A 15,480-nucleotide genomic window follows, 5' to 3' on the forward strand; every position below is an offset into this window, starting at 1 on the left:
CTAAAAGCCCGGGAGCTGGAAAGGGAGGCTGGGGGCGGGGGCGCCTGAAGCCAATAGGAGTGTGGTAGGGCGGAGCTTGGGGTCCCCAGGGTAGCCACTGGGGCCAGGGAATGCCCCCTCCCGCGACTCTGTGCTGGGGCAGCTGCCTAGCTAGGGAGGAGGGCAGAGACTGGCAGCCGTACGCGGTAGCACTTGGCTATCCGGTGCAGCCTGCCCAAGCCTCTGCAGTGCCTACTCCTCCAGCCTCTGGGTGCTGAACTCCGTGCTCACTTCGGAGCTGACCTCGGACTCCACTCTGTCTCAACGATTTGTGGGGATACCAGGCACAGCATAGGGCTTAGAAATCAGATGGCAGGAGGTTCGGAGAGAGTCTCAAAGCCGTGGGGCAAAGAGAGCTCTAGAGAAGAGTGAAGAAATGGTTACACACCCAGAGACACTGAGCCAAGCGCGAAGTGTGCAAGAGACAGTGAGACTCAGAAGGTCTAGGTGGGCAAGCCTGGCGCAGTGCTATTTGGTCATTCTCCGCCTGAGAATGTCTCAGAGAACTTCCACAGGAGGCTTGGAACCTGGCGCTGTTTGTGGATAGTGGGAATCATCATTAAAACTTCAAGCTATTCTACTCAAACTCGTGTGGACAGCCGAGGAAAAGAGAGGGAGAGGGAGGGGGAGGGGAAGAGAAGGGGAGGGGGGAGGGGGGAAGAGAGAGAGAGAGAGAGAGAGAGAGAGGAGAGGAGAGGAGAGGAGAGGGAGGGAGGGAGGGAGGGAGAGAGGGGCTCCGCCCAAGTTACTTTCCGTGAACAGGATGCCTTCTGTAAGTGCCTAGAGATCCACGGGGGTGGGTGGGGTCTACATAGAAGAAGAAAACCTGTTTGCTACAGGTTTGTGTCATCCTGGGAAGTGCCTTTCTTAAGGGTCCTGATTTCCAGGACCCGGCCTAATGACCTCACCTGCGGTAAAGTGGGCATAACTTTGTTGAGATGACCTCTTCCCAAGTCTGTGTCCACTTCATATCCAGGAACAATGACACGTCCAGGGGTAACCGTGGTGATGGGTGAGAACCAGATCAGGGAGGGATGTGGAAATGTCAGTGGAGGTGCCAGACTATGGCGGCAGGAGGCTTGCTTCTGTCTCCAGCACCCGCTTGCTTGCCCGGTTTAATTTGCAAGCTTCTTAGGTTTTGCCTGGGGCGCTAACCTGGGAGAGGGGCCCCGGAGGCTCTGGCTCCGTTCCTCTGGAGACTGAGTGTCTTCCTGCATGCTCGCTGGGGAGACAAGATCAAAAGGAAGGAGCCACATCATTGTGGGATCTTTGGTTCTCCTGTACAGTCCAACACACCCCAGTCCCGCAATGCTTATGTTTTGAGGGCCTCTGGCTAGAAGTCTTCCTTGGCCTGCTTCTGCCTTGTCGTCTCTCCTGGATGCTAGAAATCTAAGCAAGGGTGATACAGGTGTCTTTCCCACTAACTTCTGGAATCCATCTTAACTGGCCCTTTCACAAACTGGGAAGCCCTCTCTCTACCCATTGGGAACCTCCTTTGGAGTCCAATGGTTTTCGTCTCTGACACTGGTGGTGCTGATGGTCCCGGTCATGAAGGGCTTATACTTTATCCCATGGTTTCACCTTTGTTTATTCATTCAGCATTCACTGATCACACAGACCAGCTACTGATTCAGGTATTGGGGACCCAGCAGTAAACACGACCAAGGCCCTATGCACGTAGTTGAATTACAAAGGAATCAATCAAGGGGTTGGAGAGATGGCTCAGAGGTTAAGAGCATTGACTGCTCTTTCGAAGATCCTGAGTTCAAATCCCAGCAACCACATGGTGGCTCAACCATCTGTAATGAGAGATGACCCTCTTCTGGTGTGTCTGAAGACAGCAACAGTGTACTTATTTATACTAAATAAATAAATCTTAAAAAGAAAAAGAAGTCAATGAAGCAAGAAAGTTTGTGGTATGGGGGTGGATTACAAACTCCACAAAATAAGATAAATAAAATAAAATAAAGCAAGAAATATTCTTTATCCCAGCAATCAGGGAAGGCTCATCTGGCATGCTTGTTCATGTAATACCCTGGATGAAGAGAGACAGAAGCTACTTCTGGCAGATATTTAGAATTAGAGAGAGGGGCAGACTCTGTGCAAAGGTCCTGGGGCAGGACTATGCTTGACAAGTTTAGTGCACAGCAAGTAGACTTGACCTCAGCTTGTGTCCCTGACTTGACTAAGAGCCACCAATCTTCTTAATGTTTCCATTCTATGCCCTCTTCTGACCTTTGTGGGTCACAAACTTACATGCGGGCAAAGCGCATGCACACGTGTACATGAAAACTTTTAAATCTTTACAAATAAAGATGGGACGAGCAGGATTTCTGTATGATTGGATGTGGACACAGGGACAAGAGAGACATTAAAGATGGCTTTTGGATGAAAGGAGCTGGGGCGCAGTGGGTCTGTGAGTGCCAGGTCAAAGATCCAGTGTGGGTAAGATTTGAAATTCACAGTAAACATCCTGTTGGAGATGTAAGATTTCAGTGGCGTTCACATAGCCAGAGGTCCAGAGGCGAAGGCTGATGAAGTCCCGTCCAGGGTTGCTGTAAGACACCTCCCAGGTCTTTCACTTCTAAGTCACCATCTAGACTATGCTAACTCCTGCCCTATGCTGACTTGGATGGTTTCACTAATCTCTCTTTCCCCTCTCTTGTGGGGCTCAGGGATCCACAGAGCCACAGGGAAATAGGCCTGGAGCAAGTGTTGGGTCAAGGTGTTTCCAAACCCTGAAAATCTCATCCCGAGACCGTCAGGAATAGGACTTCTCCCCGGCCCCTGCCCTGAACCTGGATGTCCCAGGGCACATAGACCCACACCCCACCTATGCCCCCGCAGAGGAGGTCAGGTGGCCAGACAGCCTTCCTTTCTCCTTATAACGTCATGTCCCATCCAGCCGCACCTGGAATTCCTCCTTGTGCAAATGAGACATCAGATCACCAGCTCCCTGGCCCAGACCAATGGCGCACACTCACCCCATTGCCCCTACTGACCCCCCCAAAAGTTTAAATAGCCTTTGATCCCCCAGTTAAAGGAGCTGCTCAGTGAAGCCTGCCTCCCCAGAAGTCTGTTTCTTGCTGCGTTCTCCCATCGCTTGAGATCCCCAACACCTCCAGCCGTTCCTGCCTCGATTCCCCTCTCAGGCCACCGTTCTGATCATGCCTTAGGGAAGGGGGAGGGGACGGGGAGGGGGATGGGAAGGACAAGCTCTAGCACACTTGTTCCTGGAATCTAGTCCCTGCACAGCAGCCTCAGGGACTGACGGAGGTCCCTGAGCTCTTTGCACCTGTCTGATGAAATCTCCTTCCCTAAGCACATGACCATCCAGGAATTCCTACTCACCCTGTCTCTACAACATCACCTGGAGCCACTGTCCCCTCAGATAGCCCTGTTCTGGTTAGCCACCTTCTACCTTCCCTTCTTTCAGCCCTGCACAGCCTCCTCCAGAGCCACGGAGTCTCATGCCGGCTGTCTCCAGCCTGCTGCCCTCTCCCCTGGCCCTACCCACGATCGGCAGCTTTTCAGGTCTCAGGTCTCAACTCCAGTGCTGCCTTCGGGATGTCTCTGGCCATTTCCTCCCAGATAGCTGTCTCCCAGGCTTGGGGAATGCCACTCTGCCTTTCCTCTGGAATGATCCTGTCTGTTACTCTCTGGGGGACATGAAGTCAAGCATACCATGGGAAAGCTCTGCTCACGGTGGCATCTCCAGAAGCCACTGCAGCAGCGATCCCACGGCGGGCACAGCGGTTAAGTGTCAAATGAATGAATGAACAGTCTTGGGCTCTTTTGATTTCTATCCTTATATTTGAATTTAGCAAAATGCATTACAAGTCATTCTATTTCAGCAAAACCTGGGTACTACATAGGTAATCAATCACACAAGCTCTCACATCGCCTCTTCCCAGGCAAGGCAGTCTCATCTGCCTGGGACCTGCTCTCTCCCATTGGCCAGCTGAAACATTACAACAGTCTGCTACCAAGAGATGTGGTGTTCATCATAAATGCCCTTCCATTTGACTTCAATCCACATTGAGGAATGGATGTAATTGCTGTTAGTAATGATTTCGATGGAAGCTATTGTTTCCTCCTTTTTTTGTTTGTTTTTTAGAAGCTCGGCTGAATGTGCTCAGCACACAGTAGGTGCACCACAAATATTTCTTGGCTGAGGAATGAGCAAGTCCATTTTGTCATGCAGTGCCCCGGTGGTGTCTCGTCTCCAAGGAAACACTTCAAGCCAATCATGCAAAGCTAGTTTTTTTTTTTCCCCTCAAGTCTGAGCAAGCAAGCAAACAACAACAAAAACAGAAATAAATTTTATGCTGAGTCTGAGTGAGTATAAGTTTGCTTTTTGTTTTACAGTCATCAAAACTCTCCCCCTCACCCCAGCCGCCCCTTCTGGAGGATGCCCTTGGCTACAGAGGCAGCCATTGGCTATGGGCTGAAGCATTGTCCCTTCAGTGCAGGGCCACTGAGGCTATAGGCCCACTGATCTGGACAAGCACACAGCTCACCCCGGGGCTCAGTTCTCCTGTCTCCATAGGTGGATCCTTTGATTTTCCCCCAGTCCTTTCCAAGCACTCAGCCCCCTTGGCTAGTCTGCCCAGGGGCTATAAATGGAGATCTGGCTTTTGGGCAGGAATGTTGGTCTGGCTCGGCCTCTGGGGTGTTGGGGTGTATATATATATATATATATGTGTGTATATATATATCCTCTGGAAACAAGATCCAGCCAGCACCTGCCCCAAGCCTCAGGCACCTCTGCCCTACCCAGACTGCACCTGTGGCCTCCTACTTCGCTACACAGGCCGCATTGCTGGCTTGGGTCTGGGGGCAGAAGGACCGAGGATGAGACCATGGGAAGGTCAGGTGGAACAGGGCCAGCCCCAGGTGGAGTCTCTGTCCCTAGGTTTTCCTTTCCCAATCCAAGCATCCTGCTCAGTTTTCAGTTTTGCTTCCCAGAAAGCCCGAAGCTGCCTGCCACCAAGTAAAGATCTGGCCAATTGTGGCTGGCCTAGAGGAATTGTGGCTGGGGACAGACATGGTCCTGGTCGTGACCAGGGTCCCAGAGAGCCGTCATAGGTCTCCCTCTGGGATTACCCCAGGCTCTGGGGTATGCAGGACCTTGAGAGTCTGGCAGATGAACTAGGTGGTGGGTGTTGTTAGCATTCTGTCTAAGCTCCGCCCCATAGTTACCTGGCAACAGCCAGGTGTGCCTGACTCACTGTAAAAGAGGCTGCTTGCCCCCTCTTCACTCTCCTGCTCCTCTCTTGCTCCCTTACCTTTTCTCTGTGCCCCCCATTCCCTTCCCACTGTTTTCTCCATAAGCTCATGACCAGCCTCTACTCCCCTACTTTTCTACTCTCTCCCTCTCTCTTTCTGCCTTTCTCTGTCTCTACTCCCTCTTGACTCTCCTCCCCCTCCCCTGAATAAACTCTATTCTACTCTATACTGCTGTGTGGCTGCTCCCTCAGGGGGAAGGGATGCCTCAACATGGGCCCACAGAGGTGCCTCCTTCCCCCACACCTAACTACACCTCCATAGAACATATCTACCCTCTCTTTATCATTTTATTTTTTTAAGATTTATTTATTATTATAAATAAGTACACTGTAGCTGTCTTCAGACACTCCAGGAGAGGGCGCTAGATCTTATTACAGATGGTTGTGAGCCACTACGTGGTTGCTGGGATTTGAACTCAGGACCTTCGGAAGCCATTTCTCCAGCCCCCTTTCATCCTTTTATAAACACAGCAGATGCCAGATGTTCTTACCCTGTGCGAATGCATGACCCTTCCAACACAGCAGTCTATGGACTGTTCTTTCATTCATCAAACATGTGTTCAGGTGCTGGGGAGGCAGCAAGGAAAAGAATGCTCCGGTCATGTGGAGCTGATATTCTGGAAGAGCAAGATGGACAACCAAAAAATAAATACTCCCATTAGTCAGTTTTACAGTGTACCACAGAGGTAGGGTGTTTGGTACAAGATACTAAAAGCGCCACAAGTGGAGGGGGCAGGTGTGTGCCTGGGGAGTGGGTTACCTGGAGTGACGTGGGGACATTTGTGCAAAAAGGTAAAAGAAGATTTGGGAGCAGCTCATGAGACCTCTGGGGAAGAATGTCCCAGGCAGAGAAGAAGGCATGAGGGAGCATCTTCTGTGGGAGGACCCTCTTGGGGGAGGGACAAGGAGGCCGTGGCTCACTGTGTGGTGCTGGGTGTGCTCCGTGAGCCTGTGCAGAGGGAGAGAGCTCAGCGCAGGCTCTGTGTTCCGGCAAACTAACCAAAAGCTTTCACGGCAACCAGGAGACTCTTTAAACTTAGTTTACTTGGCCGGTTTCTTTTGCTTTCTATTTAATAAGTTTATGAAAAGCTCCCTCCCATACTGACAAACTCCTAAAGTAGACATTTTTTTTTCTCAAGAGGGAGATTTCTGACTATTATGTGTTCCTTTAGTTATAAATTCACTGAGAAGTAAACTTCCAGTCAGCTCAGCTTGTAAGGGGCAGAGGGCACAGGGTCGCTTGTCATAAAGTCGGCACTGGAGGACATCACAATAGTCCCCAACTTTTCACTACCCAGGCCATGCACTGTGCATGACTTGCATGCCAGGCACACATCATGGACATTCACAGACCATGTATACCTTATGGGACATAAGCCCACCACATGCCCTATATACCTCACACACCAAGCACATATCATATACCTTGTGTACCTCACATGCCAGGCACACATCAGATACCACACATGCCTATTCCACTGTACAGTTCACAGATGATGCACACACCACTTACATAAACATTCCATATGTCACAGATACCTCACAAGCCAAGCACACCACTATGCAATTCACACCCCACATACCATGAACACTTCCTATCCCATTCGTGCTTCAGCCAACTTTTATACCATACACACCATCCCCACTGCACGTGCAATTTACCTCTCACCTGCCAATCATGGCACACATGCCATTCTCACCACACATACCATTCACACTCAACATGGCAATCACTTTGTGTATGCCACACACACTTCAAATGCCATTCACACCATGCATGTCAATTATATGCCATAAACCTCCCATGGCATGCACACTCTACATGCTGTTCACCTGCCTTTTACACGTTACATGCCATTCATCCCCTGCATGCTATTCACACTCCACATGTCATTTACATTCCACATGCTTTTCATGCTATTCACACTCCACATGCCATTCACATCCCACATGCCTTTCTCATCCCTCATTCCATTCACACTTCATGGATGTTCACATTGCCATTCACACTTCACATGGCATTCACACATGCTATGCTATGCTATGCTATGCTATGCTATGCTATACCTCTCACCTCCTAGTTATTTCCTAGGAAGCCCAGGAAATAAAAATCAACAGGGCCCAGGACTGCCTGGCAGGGTCAGCAGCCTGTAAGAGCCAGCTGTTGCCTGGCTTCTGGAATACCCCGAGAGTTATTCATCCTCTCCCATAGGCTATTTCTTCATGTAGCTGAAGACTTTTCCTGCCTGTGAGGTGAGATCCATGTTCTACTGGAACATAGACTTTTAGGACCCCAAATACAAACCTACTGACTTAATGAAACCAAACAAAGGACAGATGATGTGACTTAAAAACTAGAGATGCTCTAGAGGGGCTCTTGAAAGTGTCCGTCATTTTGGAAAAGGACATTAGCCATGTGAAAGGAGAGGTCACTACTAATAAAAAAAAACTGGGGAAAATGTGCATGAGAGATTTAAGTTAGACAGGAGAAATAGTGTGAGTGACATGAGCTGTGTGAACAGCATGTGGGGTGTGACTGGTGTGTAAACTGTGAATGACATGTACATCGTGGATGATGTGTAAGGTGTAAAAAGCAGGTGAGTGTGAATTGTGTGTGTAGTGTGTGTGGTCTGCGGGAAGCATAAATGGTGTGTGAGGAAGGAATGGCATATGCAGTGTGAGTTGGGATTGTCCTTGAGCTGAACTGACACGGCTGGATAGGAAGTTCCCAAAGTTGCCTTGTACTCATGCATGTGTGAAGTCATGGTCACCACAGGGTGTCATTCCTGTGTCCTCTGCCTGTGCTGTTCCACAGGGGGTAGCCCTAAGGTGCAAGCCACGGGCCTGACAGAGCTGTTGGTTCTTGCTCCCACCCTTCCATGTCGCTGCGTGAGTAGCACAGGCACCATGGCCATCTCCCACGCTGGCTTCCCCCCATACTCTGCCCCTGTGCACACCACTTTGTGAACACCTCACAAGTCGTGACACGTCACTCTGTGGATGCTTCTCATATCAGTATGCCTATTATGTAACACAGCCTTGTTTGTGCACCCCTATTGCAGAATCAACATGTTCGCATGAATGTGCATGCCTTCCCCGTGTGTACTTCACCTTGTGCGCGGTGTGCCCTCCACCATTCTTTGTGCATACCTTGTACCCTGTGTAGAGCTCTCACACCGAGTCCCGTTCTGTATGAGTTCTCTGACACTGTAGACCTCGTGCACCGTGTGCGTCTCTCACACACCATGTGCCTTACAGTCAGGGTTTCTGTTGCTATGGTAAACACCATGACCAAAAACAACTTTGGGAGGAAAGGGTTTTACTCAGCCTATAGCTTGTTGTCAATCATCTGGGGAAATCGTGGTAGGAACTCAATGCAGAAACTGATGTAGAGGCCGTGGCGGAGCGCTGCTTGCTAGCTCCCATGTCTTGCTCTGTCTGCTTTCTCACACTATCTCTGGGGGCAGCGCCGCCCTCAGTGTGCTAGCATCACTCCTTTGCTCATCCGCTAATCTGGTCGGGGTGTTTTCTCAGTTGATGTTTCTTCATCCCAAATGACTCTAGCTTTGGTCGCGTTGACTTAAAACTAACCAGGACACATGAACATGTGACACTCTGTAGACTTCTTCCTTTGTGGGCACATCCACATCATGCCTCACGTGTGCATGGCGTGCACGCCGCACTGTGTGTAGCCGAAACACTACGGACACCTCACACACTACCTTTTACATTACATACTCATCACACATGCACACCATGCACACGCCTCAGCCTGTGTGATGCCACACTGTGAACAGTTCTCACAGTTGACACTATACGAAACAATAAGCTTGGTATTCTCATTAGCAACCCATGTGCTTTTTGTGCCTGTGTTCAATCTGTCCTTCCACATCCCCCAGTACTGTCGGTTCTCGGTCTCCTTTCTAAGTACTATAGTATAGCCTCACTATGTATGTATGTATGTATGTATGTATGTATGTATGTATGTATATACACATGAATGTATGAGTGCATGTATATATATGAGGGGATCTATATATAAGGGAGAACATGTCTTTTTCTTTCTCACTTTGGGTGACTCCATTCTCACATTTTGTGGCCCCCATTGTACAGACATCTAGCATGTAAGTGTAGCTCACACACACAGAACATATATGTCTCATATATTGTGTCTCACATTATGCCTCATATGCTAGGTGTCCTTATTCGTGTATGTCTTCCAGGCTGTGTACTCTATTTCCTCACACGTCAAGTGCATGCCTCAGTACCCACTGGACACACCTCACATGCCAAGTGCAGGCGTCAGTACCCACCACCTCACATGCTAAGTACATGCCTCAGTACCCAGTGGACACACCTCACATGCCAAGTGCATGCCTCAGTACCCACTAGACACACCTCACATGCCAAGTGCATTCCTCAGTACCCACTAGACACACCTCACATGCCAAGTGCATGCCACAGTACCCACCACTTTACATGCTAAGTGCATGCCTCTGTACCCACTGGATACACCTCACATGCTGAGTACATGCCTCTGTACCCACAGGACACACCTCACATGCCAAGTGCATGCCACAGTACCCACCACTTTACATGCTAAATGCATGCCTCTGTACCCACAGGACACACCTCACATGCCAAGTGCATGCCACCATGGCTCAGAACCAGTCTAGTTCTAGCTCTTCTATGCCTTGGTTTTGCTGTGAGTTTTTGTCCATGCTGTTGTCTGGCATCTCCTGCCCAGCCCGGAGGAGGAAGGCACTAAGTCCATGGCCTGCCTCTTCCTCACTGTCTCCAGTTGGAGCTCTGTAAGGCCGCTTTCTCTGGACAGAGGAAGTCAGGTGTCCAGTTAAGGCTGGTATAGGAGCATGCAGCTCAGGGGCTGAGAGGAAGCGTGGTGATAGGGAAGTCATATGGGATAGGACCCGGGGGGCAGCTGTGGTAGTGCCTCTTTCCTGCCTAATCAGTCCACCTGCCCTCCTGGGGGGTTCCAAGGGGCTGGGATTAAGGCACACACAGCCACTGGACTCTAGGGACAGGTGCCAGCTGCCCACAGCAGCTGCCCCAGCCACATGCCTTTGAGGGGAAGACAGGCTGATTTCTCCACCAAACCTGCCCACCCACCACTGGCCAATAGAAGCTGGGACAGAGGTTTCTGGGCTGGAAGACAGAAGGTCAAGGAACTCAGAAGCTTCTGGATGCTCACATCCTGCTTGCTTCCTCCAGGAAGCATTCCTGGCTTACTGCCTCCCCCTGGTCAGGGAAATTGTCTTGTGATCCATGTGTTTTCTACCCTCCAAGTGTCCCTGAACTGTTCTAAGCCCCAAGCCAGACAGTGAAGCAGGATCTGAGGGCAATTCAGAGTCTGGCCTCTGAGAGCTCTCCTAATGGTTGGAGAAACTCATGGAGAAATCATCACGACATCTCAGAGAGCCCTCAGAGAGGGCTGATGGACGAGCAAGACCTCCCTGAGCAGCACTGGTATTTGTGTTGGTGCTGAAGGTAGGAGGGTGAAAGGGAAAGGCAGTCCAGGGTTGGAGGGCCACATGCTTGACAGCCGGGAGACACACCAGCATGCTCAGGGCTGCCCTGCACCTTGCTGAGCCTTTATCCTGGATCATTTAGGCCTGCCACCTGGGGTCTCTGAAGGGATGACTGGGCTGTCTTAGGGGAAGCCTACAGATAGGTGGTCATGTTGCGGCTACAGGAAGTATGTGGAGGAACTATGGGGATAATTAGTCAATGGGGGGAGTCTGATGGTTAGCCTGGAGACCTGCGCTCTCCTCTTCCTGTGATGCACTGTGGTGTGGTCCTCTCTGTGCCCTCTGATGCCATCCCCAGGCCCAGTTTCTCTGCATGAAGGATGCAGAGATCAGAAAAGGGTTCAGCTCATACTCAGGTTGAAGTCTAGCAGGGGACTCAGCCTCTTGATGGCTTCTCTCTCTCTCTCTTGGGCTTCCCTCTCTGTGCAGGACAGAGCCCATGCCCAGCCCACTTGGTCCAGCTGGTGAACTGAGATCAGGAAGTCTGAGGCCGGGCTCACTGTGAGATTAGAAGTTTGTTTCCCAATGAATTTGAGGGTTCCCACCTGCAGGACAACCAGGGAAACATGGCTGACCACAGTCTCTTCTCTTTCAGATGCAGCACAAAGTCCTACATTCCTCTGAACTTTCCTTAGGGAATCTCAACTTGGAATTGACCTTATCTGACATGGCAACTGGGTCCCCAGGGTTACAGCTGGACTGCCCAGGGGTCTCCACTGCAACGAGGAAACTGACAAGCTGCATTTGAATGCAGCAATGCCCCTTTGTGTGCTGGAGAAGTAGATTCCAGTTTTAGAGTCTCATTTTCTCCAACTATAAAATGTATCCAGTTCTAGCATCCAGCACGTAGAGTTGCAGTCTCTGTGGGTAGGCAGGCACACAGTGTGCTGGTGGCATGTCTGTCTCATGGTGCACAGTAGGACCTCGGGATGGTTTTGCCTCCACTCGAAGCTCTCAGCAAGCAGTGGGTGGGGTGGGGTGGGAGTCTGACTGGCTATTCTGGGCTCAGGACCTCTTGGAATTGGGGGCCATGGTGTGGTGGGAGGTGGCTGCCAGTGTGGGTGATGAGGCGGCACAGGCAGCCAGCCAGCTACCCCCAGACAAAGCCTGGCCCCAGGGAGCAGAACACTGATGACAGATGAAGAGGGGCTGGTGCAGATGGGGCCAGGAGAGGGGCAGGAGGCCTATGGAAGCAGGGGTCCACAGATGCACACCTACAGAAGGCTGCGGTCCTCAGAGTCCACATCTCACACCAGACACCACATGTATCCTTATTCCAGAGTGGGAACTGAGGGAGGAGGGATGGAGGGAGGGAGGGGGGAGTGTGTGTGTGTGTATGTGTGTGTGTGTGTGTGTGTGTGTGTGAGAGAGAGAGAGAGAGAGAGAGAGAGAGAGAGAGAGAGAGAGAGGAAGGGGAGGGAGGTGTGTGTCTGTCTCTCTGTGTGTCTGTGTGTGTCTGTGTGTGTGAGAGAGAGAAAGAGAGAGAGAGAGGAAGAGAGAGAGAGGGAGGGAGAGAGGGAAGGAGGAGAGAGAGAGGGAGGGAGGGAGAGAGGGAAGGAAGGAGGCAAGAGAGAGAGAGAGGAAGGGGAGGGAGGTGTGTGTCTGTCTCTCTGTGTGTTTGTGTGTGTCTGTGTGTGTGAGAGAGAAAGAGAGGAAGAAAGAGAGGGAGGGAAAGAGGGAAGGAGGGGAGAGAGAGAGGGAGGGAGGGAGAGAGGGAAGGAAGGAGGTGAGAGAGAGAGAGAGAGAGAGAGAGAGAGAGAGAGAGAGAGAGAGGTGAAAGAATGTGTGTGCACGTGTGCAGAGGTCCAGAAGTATCAGGGATCTTTCTGAATCAGTCTCCTTCTTATTCTCTGAGACAGGTCTCTCACCAAACCCAGTCTTTATAAATTAGATAAGGCTAGGAGGCCAGTGAACTCCAGATATCATCCCATCTCCATCCCCAGCCTTCAGCATTGAGATAATAGGCACATTACCAAGCCTGGCTTTTACATGGGTGCTGGGGATTCAAACTCAGGGCCTCGTGTGTGCAGTAGGCATTCTCCCTGAGCTGTATCCCATATTATGAATGGTTTGTTTTTCATTTAAAAGTTCCATCTCCATGCATATTTATCTTTTACAGTTTGTGTATTGACAAAAAAATTAAAATGATGTGCTGTGTGCCCTGAAGGCTGTGGGTGAGCTCGTATGCTGATCTGTCCTGTCTAGTCTCTAAAACGTGGTGGCTGGGCACAACCTTGGCCAGATTCAGATCTGGTTTGTTGGGGCAAGATGGCTTTGTAGGAGACAGTGCGGTCTTCCCCTGGATATGCATGACAGCTGGATGTCTTCAGCCAAGTTTCCACTTCCTGCATCTTTCTTTCTTACGAGCTTCCCAAAGCTGTGCTTCAGCTGACACCTCTTCATCAAAATGGCCAACAACAACATTTCTTCTAAGGGGGCATTTACCCTCCTCTACTTGCAGGACCCTCATTAAAGTCCCTGTTGACTCCACCCTCTTCCTCGAAATGACCTATTGCCTTAGTTTCCAGCCTCCCCATGTGGCTTTCTGCCCCCTCAAAGTCCCTAAAGTCCCCACTGTGCTCTACCATATACCCATTCTCCATGATGCGAATTTTCAAGACTCCCCACGTGCACGGATCTCTCCATATCCAACTTACCCATTCAATGGACCACTGGGCATCAGCACTCAGGTGCCTCACAACCCCTCAAATTCAACATGTCCCTTAATGTGACTGTTACCTGCCCCAGGAATCCAGCCAGTCCTCAGGAAATAGCTCTCCTTCAGTGTCCCCTGCAACCATGACCCAAGGAGGCACCTGGATATCTTTTCCCATCTCCTCCCCCACTGTACCCTCTTCTGGCTGCTCAGTCTTACTGATTTCATTTCCCAAACACCCCTCCACACACCTCCTGTCTGCTCCCCCAGACTCTGTCGCAGGCCAGTGTGTGGCATTCTTTCTTTGGTGAAACCTCATCACTGTGTTCTCAGCCTAGAAGCTCAAAGCTCTTTGAATATACTCCTCCACTGAACCCAGGCATATGACTGTAAAACAGAAATATAGCAGGAGTCATCTTTGCATGGCTCTCCATAACCTCAGGGATAAAGTCCAAGTGTCCTGCTGTAGCATTCAGAGCCTTCCCAATCGCTTCCCTGATTGCTTCCAATCGCATAGCTTAATGCACCTCTGCCCAAGAGTAACATGCACTCCTCTGACAGGATAGCTCAAGATACTCATGCCTTTCCCTTCTGCCTGTAAGGCTGCTCTCCTTTTCATGGCCCCTTGGAGACTCAGTCAAGATAGCACATTACAGAAGCTTCTTGAACACCCCGATCCTTGACCCCCTCATGCAGGATCCAGTGCCAAATCTCTGTCCCCATTCTTCAGTTTCCTGGTGTGTAAGGACTTACGATATGAGGGAAACCCCTGACTATGAGTTCAGAATGCAAATGAGCAGTGAGAGGCACTTCATTTCACTGTGACTCCTAGAGTGGCCTTCTGGGCCACACTGGGGCTGTTCTGCTCAGTCACCCTAGTCACTGAATGCCACCCTCACTGTTACCTTCCTCATGCTGGAATTCCCTGGGGCTGCCTCAGCCCCTCCCTCACAGCAGCTATCATGTTGTTACTGTTGTTGTTGTTAGAGACATGGTCCTCAACATCCATACAATATGAATTTTGTTTGAGAACATGGTGTATTAGTCAGGTTGGGATTCTCAAAACATGGGACTAAAGATTGTGTGGCTTACACAACAGTTCTGGAGGCTGGGCATCCAGGAGCAACATGTTGGCAGGGTTATTTCTCCTGAGGTTTCTTTCCTGGCTTCCAGACAACTGCCCTCTATGTGTCCCCGCATGGCCTTTCTCTGTGTATGCAAATCCCCTGTCTCTCTTGCTGGTGGCCTTGGATTAGGCTCTCACTTTTATGACCCCACTTAACCTTAATTATTTCCTCAATGTCTCTGCTTTCAAATACAGTCACACTGGAGGTCAGGGCTTCGATATAAGAATATGTGTGTGATTCTTTGTAGCAAGATGTTATAGGAGTTATTCCATAGCATATGATCGCCCACATTTCTCAGATTCTCTTGCAGCTAGATAGTTCATATGACTAAGTTATGGCTGGTAGAAGGAATTTGTGTGTAACCTCTTGGTTATGGCTTTAAGAGACAGCAACTTTTCTCTTTTCTGCCTTCTTCCTCCTGCTCTTCCTCCTCCTCCTCTTCCTCTTCTTCCTCTTCTTCCTCCTCTTCTTCTTCCATTTTCTTTTCTTTCTTTCTTTCTTTTTTTTTTTTTTTTTGAGACACGTTTCTCTGTGAAGCACTGGCTATCTTAGAACTCCTCTATAGATCAGGATGGACTCGAACTCACAGAGATCCACCTGCCTCTGCTTCTCAAGTGCTGGGATTAAAGGCGTGTACCAGCACCACCTGGTTCTCTCTGCCTGCATTCTTATTGATAGGAATATAGATGATTGATAGAAGCTGGAATAGCTATTTTTTTTTTGGTGAACCAATGAATTTTATTGGGGTTACATTCAGGAATACGGGTGAGGGGTCACTCACAGAGGCAGTGACTCAGTCGTCTGCATTACCAAAGCCCACCAGG

The sequence above is a fragment of the Apodemus sylvaticus genome, chromosome 1, assembly GCF_947179515.1.
Source record: "Apodemus sylvaticus chromosome 1, mApoSyl1.1, whole genome shotgun sequence".
In the NCBI taxonomy this organism is placed as follows: Eukaryota; Metazoa; Chordata; class Mammalia; order Rodentia; family Muridae; genus Apodemus; species Apodemus sylvaticus.